Here is a 10,107-nt window from a genome sequence, read left to right as displayed (position 1 = left end):
GTATTCTGGCCTAGAGAATTCCATGGACTGTATAGTCCTTGGGGTTGCAAAGAGTTGGACACGACTGAGCAACTTTCACTCACTCACTCAGGGTTTTGTACTTGCTGAAGCACAAGAATCCCTGTTCATTATCTTTATCGACTTTTAATCTACATTGTTTTTTAAATTAATTTTTGTTGGATCATTTGGGCTTCCGTGGTGGGTCAGACGGTAATGCATCTGCCTGCAATGTGGGAGACCCAGGTTTGATCCCTGGGTCAGGAAGATCCCCTGGAGAAGGAAATGGCTACCCACTCCAGTATTCTGACCTGGAGAACTCCATGGACTCTATAGTCTATGGGGTCGCAAAGAGTTGGACACGACTGAGCCACCTTCACTTTCAGGCAGTGAATAAATGGCCTCTTTGGTAACTGAGCCTGGCAAGTGGGGATCCACGTATTGTAAAGGTTTGATTTCCTGGTTCAGTCTTTGACCAAGAGGGGAAAGCTACCAGAGTGGGTTTGTCTACAACCTCAGGTAGTTTTATTAGTTATTTCTTTTTTCAGATAAGTGTTGGGAGTATTTTTTAAAACATCTTTTATTTAATTTCTCACAGTATTACTTCTGTTTTATGTTTAAGCCATGAGGCATGTAGGATCTTAGCTTAAAATCCCTACACCTTGCATTGGAAGGTGAAATCTTAACTGTTGGACCACCAGGGAAGTCCCCAGGTAGTTTTATTTTAGATGGTGATTGTCCAGTAGTCTCTTCAGACTGGAAAGGCAGTTTAAGCAAAGAATTGGCAACATGTGAGTACTCAGGTGAAAAAAGAAGTGCCAGGAAGAGCCTGGAGGTCACGTCAGTCCTATCACCTTTTGTTTTAGGATCGTCTTGTGTCTTAATTTTTCATTAGCCTTTTGGTAATGCATCTTTTAATGAAGCTGTTTTGGAATTTTGAAGCCTTTTGTAAGCTTCTGCATACCAATTAAAGTTGGCATCCCATTCTAACTGCATAATTTGGGACAATTCTCAAGTGTTCTTGGTGTGCTTCTTAAATGAACAATCCTGTAATTGGAGTGATCCCCATAATGGTCGCTAAGAGTCAGACACGACTGAGCGACTTCACTTTCACTTTTCACTTTCATGCATTGGAGAAGGAAATGGCACCCCACTCCAGTGTTCTTGCCTGGAGAATCCCAGGGACGGGGGAGCCTGGTGGGCTGCCGTCTCTGGGGTCACACAGAGTCGGACACGACTGACGCGACTCAGCAGCAGCAGCAGCCATAACGGCCACTGTGATTCTTGTAAAATCTTGCCATCTGTTCGATCCTTGTAACTTCTGGGACTACAGTTGCTCAACCTAAAATGGGCAGGTGTATAGGAAGGTAGTACACTCACCTCTTTGGTTATAAAGGATCCCATTTCTTTTAGCTAGGCCTTTGGGTTTCTTGCATGCTCAGTCGCTCAGTTGTGTCTGACTCTTTTCGACTCAATGGACTGTAGCCCACCAGGCTCTCTGTCTATGGGATTATCCCATCAGGAATATCGAGTAGGTTGCCATTTCCTGCTCCAGGGGATCTTTCCGCCCCAAGGATAGAACCCATATCTCCTGCATTGGCAGTCGGACTCTTTACCACTGAGCCACCTGGAAAGCCTTAGAGCCAAACTTACCGGCTTCCAGGCATTTCCAATATTCTCAGTAGCAATCAGCTTTTATTTACCTGAGGCCCCGCATGGGATCCAGTTCAGCTCAAATTGGACCCAGTCCAATCCCAGGCCCAGTTTGGTTTTCAAATCAGGCCCAGTCTGATCCCGGACCCCGTCCAGTTCTTAAGTTGAACCCAGTCCAACTTTGGTCTATTGCCATCATGAGTTGCCATGGACTTTGGACTGGGAGAAAGGACTGAGCCAGCAGAGCTGAAAGGATGGAGACTGGAGACAGATTCCACACACAGGGAGAGCTGCAGCTGCCACCAGTGGTTCCCAGCGTGGCATCTGCACAAGGATTCCAAACAAGCCGGGGACACTGACCAAGCTGTCAGCAGTTCCCAGCACGGGAGTCCAGGGACAGACAGAGTTTAGATGTGGAGTAATCAAACAAACAAAACACTGATTACAGAGACTAGATGGGTGGTTGCCAGAGGCAGAATTTAGGGGTGGGGAGCTGGGCGAAATTGGTGATAGAGGTCACAATGTCCAAATTCCCAGTGATCAAATGAAAAGTCCTGGGGGTGTAATGTACAACATTACACTAGTTACTAGTGACTCTAGTTACTAGTACTGTACTGCATATTTGGATGTTACTAAGAGAGCAGACCTTAAGTGTCCTCATAACAAGAAAAAAGACAACTTTGTGGCAATAGATGTTAACTAGACTTGGGGGTAGCTATTTTGCAATGTATGCAAATATTGACTCATTTTGTTCTGCACCTAAAACTAATACAGTGTTATATGTCAGTTACAGCTCACCTAAAAATAAAAAACTCTCCAAATTAGTATTCAGTCATACACCCAAGATTCATTGAAAATGTATCTACATGGCATTGTGATAAGTCCTGGGAATACAGTACATTACAGAGAGGACAGGGCCCCTGACCAAATTCCTCCTTTTAACTCCACTCAACAAATATTTATTGAGTACCTGACATGTGATAGGTACCATACACCAAAAAACCCAACCAACCAATCAAATGAAAAACCAATCCCCCAAACAAATCCAAGCCCAAACCAGACAGATAATAAAACAAAAAACATTGCCCTCCATTTGTTCCTTCTTTGCATGCCCGCTAAGTCCCTTCAGTCATGTCCGACTCTGTGGCCCTATGGATTATAGCCTGCCAGGCTCCTCTGTCCATAGGATTCTCCAGGCAAGAATACTGATGCCCTCCTCCAGGGGATATTCCTGACTGAGGGATCAAATCCTCATCTCCTGTGTCTCCTGCATTGGTGGTAGGGTTGTTTACTACTAACCCACCTGGGATGCTCACTGAAAATGAGAAAGACTATTTCTTTTAATTTTGAAGCTAATTCTTTTAAATTTTTTATTTTGTATTGAGGTATAGCTGATTAACAATATTTGATAGTTTCAGGTGGACAGCAAAGGGGCTCATCTGTTCATATACATGTATCCATTCTCCCCCCAATTCCCCTCCCATCCAGATTGCCACATAACATTGAGTAGAGTTCCCTGTGCTATATAGTAGGTCCTTGTTGGTTTTGTATTTTAAACACAGCAGTGCGTACAGGTCCATCCTAAACTCCTTAACTACCCCTTCCCTGCATCCTTCCCCCAACCCCCAACCATAAGTTCCTTCTCTAAAAGGAAGACTTTCTGGTGACAATATTTTGAGATCAATGATTCTTATTCAAGGCTGTCCCTCAGACTGTGCATTTTGCTGTTTGCAAAATACATTTCTTTTTGAATACTGGGTTAATTTTCAGCTCACCTTTATTGAGTCCAGGCACTGTGCTCAGAGCCTTCTCCATCTCACTTTCCTCTCTCAGCAGGCATGCTGTGGGGAGTTTTTCCTGCATCATGTGTTGAGGGTGCTGAGGCAGAGAGTGGATAACTGATTGGCCAGGCTCCATGCAGCTGGAAATGACAGAGATTTGAACCCACATCTCCTGGTTTGAAATTCAAACTTTCCTCATTTACAGAATACACAATTGAGGGCAAAATTCCAGAATCTTAGCACTGTCTTTTCATTTGCTTCATCCATCAAATGGATCCTTTACTAATTCTCACAGGTACTAATTCCACACAGCTTGCACTTGTTTTGTGTGCTCAGTTGCTCAGTGTTGTCCGACTCTTTGCGACCCCATGCACTGTAGCCCACCAGGCTCCTCTCTGTCCTTTGAATTTTTCAGGCAAGAAAACTGGAACGAGTTGCCATTTCCCACTCCAGGGAATCTTTCCAACCCAGGGATCGAATCTGTATCTCTTGCATCTTTTGCATCAGCAGGCAGATTTATTATCACTGAGCCACTCTACATAACTACTATCTTTTTAAAGACAAGTTAAAGCCTTTCTGTTGTTGTTAGGCAATGCTTGTGTTTGATTGTGTACTTCATCTATGAAATGGGAAAAAGGCAAATGGGAGTGACTTCCTTGCTTTGGCTTTGGGAGTCTAAGCTATTTGGACTTATTTTTATAAGTTTGGGCCTGAAAAGCCATTTCAGAATTGTAACTTTTGCCACCATGCAGGGAGAGCAATGTTTTGTTTACATTCTTTTGCCTCAACCTGAGAATTTTGAAGGACTCCACTGTGTGTGGTTTTCTTAAGGCAAATGATGGAATCTTTCTTAGCTTGTTTCAAACTGTTTTTTTTTCTTTTTTTTGATGAAAGAAAATCATAGCTGAATTATCCAGAGTATGTCTGTGAGAAATAGCTACTAAGCATTTTGGAAGGGAGTTCTCAGGTACACATGGCTAAGAACACAGACTCTGCTGCTAGACAGGGACCTGCCCTGACTCTGTGACCCCCGTGGGGCTGGTCAGGTTGAGATCACAGGCCTTATTCATATGATGGTGTTGCAGCCCATCTTCTTCCTTGGTGAATTCACATCTGGAAATTTCTCTTTGAGGAAGTTAATAACTGAGCCTTTTGCGATTTCCTCTTGCTGGGTTGAGGTGGGGGGCAGGGGAATGGAGTGTGTTTTTGTGGTCTGTGTGTGTAAGCAGTGTTATGGTGTTATGTGGACTTCCCTGTAGCTCAAATGGTAAAGAACCTGCCTGTGATGACTTGTGTTTGATCCCTGGGTTGGGAAGTTCCTCTGGAGAAGGGAATGGCAATCCACTCCAGTATTCTTGCCTGGAGAATTCCATGGACAGATAAGCCTGGTGGGTGCAGTCCATGGGGTCACAAAGAGTCAGACACGACCGAGCGACTAACATACACACACACACATGCTGTTATGTGCACATATTAAAATCCACATCTTTTCCTTAGCAGGAACTTATTTGCCTATCTCAGTTCCTTAGGGGCTGGGTTATTTCATTTATAATTAATTTTTTTTTAATTGCACAAATGCAGTTTTGCCTTGCAGAAAAAAAGCATCTCACTAACCTCTGGCTCTCCCCACCCATATACTCTTGCGCTTTCTAAAAAACATTTAAGAATCCCCCACTTCCCAGTGCAATGTCTGGAGATTTTTCTAACAGAAAACTAGGAAAACAAATTCCTGCTTTCTGTGGCAGTTTCAGTACGAGCAGAGGCATCAGCTGTTCACAGCTTTCCCTCTGGGACCACAAAATCAAACAGTAATATTCCTGATATGGACAAAGCTGGGGCTTCAATTATTCAGCAAGAATCCCAGTTGTGCAGAGAAAGGAACAGCCAAAGTGGACCCTGCACAAGCCTGGGAGAGAGAAGCTCGGGATTGTCATTTAGATCCCACCCCTGATGTGGTGCACTCCTGGGCCTGTCTCAGAAGTTTTCTCTGTCTAGGACTTCCGGTTCGAGGTCCATCATCCACAGCTCTTGGCTGTGTTGGGCTTCCCAGGTTGCTAAATGGTAAAAGAATCCACTTGTCAGTGCAGGAGACTCCTGTTCAACTGGGTCGGTTCAATTCCCTGGAAGAGGAAGACAACCCACTCCAGTGTTCTTCCCTGGAAAATCTCATGGACAGAAGAGTCTGGTGAGCTACAGTTGGACACAACTGAACTAGCACACACACACGTGGTTGTGTTGCAGAGAATGGCAGGCTTCAGTCCATAGTATTGCAAAGAATTGGACACAACTGAAGCCCTGGAGCATGCACTTGCACATGTGGGATTTTTTGGTGGTAACATGTGGGGTCTTTAGTTGTGGTTTGTGGGATCTAGTTCCCTAACTAGGGATCGAATCCAGGCCCCCGGCGTTGGGAGCATGGAGTCTTAGCCACTGGACCACCAGGGAAGTTCTTCTCTCCAGTTTCTGTTTCCATGTTCACATGGCTGTCTTCCCTAGTGCGTGTCTATGTCTCTTTTGTCCAAAGCTCCCTCTCCTTTCTCTTTTAAAGATATTGGCTACTGCATTAGAATCCACCCTAATCCAGCATGATCTTGTTTTAAGTTGATTACATCTGCAAAGACATCACTTTGTCGACAAAGGCCTGTATAGTCAAAGCTATGGTTTTTCTAGTAGTCATATACAGATGTGAGAGCTGGACAATAAAAAAGGCAGAGCACGGAAGAATTGATGGCTTTGAACTGTGGTGCTGGTGAAGACTCTTGACAATCCCTTGGACAACAAGGAGATCAAACCAGTCAATCCTAAAGGAAATCCACCCTGAATATTCACTGGAAGGACTGATGCTGAAGCTAAAGCTCCAGTACTTTGGCCACCTGTTGCAAAGAGCCCACTCATTGGAGAAGACCCCCATACTGGGAAAGATTGAGGGCAGGAGGAGAAAGGGGTGACTGAGGAGTAGATGGTTGCATGGCTTCACTGAGTCAATGGACGTGAGTTTGAGCAAACTCTGGGAGATGCTGAAGGGAAGCCTGGCATGCTGTAGTCTATGGGATTGCAAAGAATCAGATACAGCTGAGGACTGAACAACAACAGCAAAGACCCTACGTCCACATAAGATCACATTCACAGGTACCTGAAAATAGAATTAAACTTCTCTTTGTTAGGGACACAATTCAACCCACAACAGAGAGTATAAAAGTGTGTATTTTTTATGTGTGCTTGTATTTGGTTGGCCAAAAAGTTCTTTTGGGCATTTCCATAAAATGTTTATGAAAAATTGGAATGAACTTTCGGGCCAGCCCAATAGTATAGGGGACAAGAGTAGAAACAGTGTTTCTCTGAATAGACACAATTTTGTTGATTTGATTTTGGAATCATGTAAATATTCACATAATTATAGAACAAAAGTTAAATGAAAAGTTCTAGAAATTAAAAGCATAATGAAATAAATGAATCACCAGAACACTGAATATGTGGCTCAACTATATAGAAAGAAATTATTTCAGGTGACTTTAAAACACACGTTGACTTTGTTTCCCTAGTGGAATATGTCCTAAAGAAAATAGAATTAAAAAAAAAATTCTTGAACTGTTTTCAGTGATCATGTGATGGGTGGTATTGTTGGCATTTTTATTTTAAGACTGTTGAATGTGTATTGTGTAGATAAAGAGAGTAGTTCTGTTTATATTATTGAGAAATGAGATTTAGGGATAGGAGAAAGTACAAAAGATGTTTAACATGAGGCTAAGTTATAAACAAGTTATAAACCTTGTAGTCCTAAAGTTAAATCAGAAATATAAATTCAAATTCATGATATATCTTACTTAAAACAACCACAAAATGCTACTAACGTGTTTCTAGCTCTGTTCACTTAAAAGACTTGGAAATAAAGGCCACCCCAGTAGTAATCAGCAAACTTAATGCCAAGATCCTGATCTGCCAGCATCATTTTCTTCCCAAAGAAACCAGGGTTCCTCAGAAAAAATGGCAACTCTGTGGCAGGAATTGTTCATGATGAACCTGTAACATCTCATCACAGTACAAAACACAGATACCAAATATTACCAGGGGTATTTCCAAAGGACTCAAGGGTCAACTTGAAGAAGCCCCCAGTGTAAACACTGGGACCATTAAGTTATCAATAACAGTAATAACTGTTATGAACTGAAACATTTCAACTATGATTTAATAATGAATCAAAAGCAAAAATACCCTCAATGATCACCTATGGAGAATGCTAGGGAACCAACTCATTATTTTGAAAATCAAGCATTTATCCTGTCGCTCTTCCACAAATCAGACCTCAGAGTAATAAAATAATTGGTGAGGGGAAGAAGTTTACTGAAATATTCAAGCCAACAAAAGAAAAAGGAAAGAAGCATAGAAAACACTAGAAAGTTATCATTTTGGAATGAATGAAATAATAGAACTTGGTAATGATCACAAATGACTACTAACAGAAAAGGAAAACTTCAGGACACTAGTGTCCGCTGATATAAGAATGCGCTTCACCTGTGGAGTTGTTTGGCCCCTCATTTGTGTCCTACTCTTGCAACCCTATGAACTGTAGCCCACCAGGTTCCTTTGTCCATGGAATTTCCATGAAAGAATACTGGAGTGGGTTGCCATGCCCTCCTCCGGGGGATATTCCCAACTCAGGGATTGAACTTGCATTTCCTGCAGTGGCAGGTGGATTCTTTACCACTGAGCTACCGGGGAAGCCCATGCTATGGAGAGTTACTGCTAAAAATGGGACCAAAATCCAAGGAAGCATTAAGCCCTTTCAACTTAGAGGGAATACATGGGAAAGAGAAATATGGTAAACAATATCACAGGGATGTAAGAGTGAAACTCGAGTGGTGGGAATCTCCATAGGACAAATTGCCCTGGCTTCTTCAACATGCAAGTTTCTAGGAACCGCCCCCGCCCCCACTCCCCCTGCCAAAGGAAGAGAAATAGAGATGGGACCTCTGGATTAAAAAGTCTTCAGATACATTTCAAGTGATTGCAATGTATGCATTGTATTTGGAATCTTTCTCAAATAAACTAAAAATGTTTATAAATGAGGAATTTGGGGCAATTTGAGCACTGTTTGGATATCAAATCATATTTTTAGATGTGATAATGATACTGTGGTTATGTTTTCTAAAAAGAACGCATATGAAAAGTTGGAAGAGTGGAATGACATGAAATTTGAGATTAACTTTAAAAGAGTCTGGGCAGAGTTTAGATGAAACTATGAAATTGGCCTTGAGTTGATAATTGTTGAATCTAGGTGGTGGGTACATACTAAGCCTATTATGATATATTTTTAAAATAAATATTTGACATTTTTATAATAAAAAGGTTTTTTTGAGTGATATTTAGGGGAAGTTGAACAGATTACTACAGCAAGAGGGCCAAATAAATTCTATATTAAATACATTTTATCAGCAATTGCTGCTGAAATCACTGGCAGGTTAGCTGGTAATAAGCATAGTGATGATAATAAAAACAAAAATAAACATTTATTGGTTGCTTACCATGTTCTTGTTGCTTTATATATATTACCTTACTTAATCCTCATAAAATAATTGAGATGGTAACTGAAATATCCATTTAAAAAATTTACTTATTTTTAAAGCCAATCTTTTTTTTTTTTTGGCCATGCCATGCAGCTTGTGGGATCTTAGTTCCCTGACCAGGAATTAAACCTGGACCACATCAGTGAAAGCCCCAAGCCCTAACCATTGGGCCACTAGTGAATTCCCATGAAATCCCTGTCTTCTGGTCGGGGTCACTGAGACTCAGGGAAGTGGCTTACCTTGCCTGGAAGATTAGAACTCTGGCTTTCTGGTATCCATTTCCTATATTACCTTCCAGGCTTTCCCTTATGAAACACTTTGCACTGTGGGCTATGATTTTTCCTCTGGCTTCCCCCAAAACTTTTGTATTATTCTCTTTTCTCTCTTCTTTTTTCAAATCCTCTTCTGTTTCTGAAGATCCAGGTTATACCTCCCACCACTCTGACTTGTCAAGGTTTCTTCCTCTTCGGGATCCTTATTTTACTTTCAATTAAGGTTGACCTATGACATCTTTCTTTTTTGAAAAAATACTTGTTTATTTTTGGCTGCGTTGGGTCTTAGTTGTGGCACATGAGCTCTTTGGTTGTGGCACTCAGCTTCTTTCTAGTTGTGGCTCGGGCTTCAGAGTTGTGTGCTCTGTACTTGTGGTGTGTGGGCTTAGTTGCTCCACAGCATGTGGGATCTTAATTCCCTGACCACGGATTGAACCTGCTTCCCCTGCTTGGAAGGCAGATTCTAACCACTGGAGCGCTAGGGAAGTCCCTGTCTTCCATAGTATTGTCTTGAGTTGCTATTAAAATCCTTGTTTAATTTTACTTGTTCAAGTCTAATGTCCCCAACTGGATTTGTAAACATCCTGAGGGTGTAACAGTGTCTTATGCTTTGTAGCCCTCAAAAAGGTTGGAGTGATGCCTTGCATGATAAATTTGTGCTGATTAGTGGAGATTGTTTGGGGACTTGATAGCTAATGACAATCAGGATAGCTTCCTTTATGCCAGTTCTAGAGAGGGTATTTATATGTACAGAGAGGATTGGCAAGTTTAAAATATTAAATTGTCCTCATAGAAGTCCATGTTCAGGGGAAATGCTTGTCTTCACTCCTCTTGTTGCCT

This window comes from Budorcas taxicolor, chromosome 14 (assembly GCF_023091745.1).
Source record: "Budorcas taxicolor isolate Tak-1 chromosome 14, Takin1.1, whole genome shotgun sequence".
Lineage (NCBI taxonomy): Eukaryota > Metazoa > Chordata > Mammalia > Artiodactyla > Bovidae > Budorcas > Budorcas taxicolor.
This window is presented reverse-complemented; position numbering follows the sequence as displayed.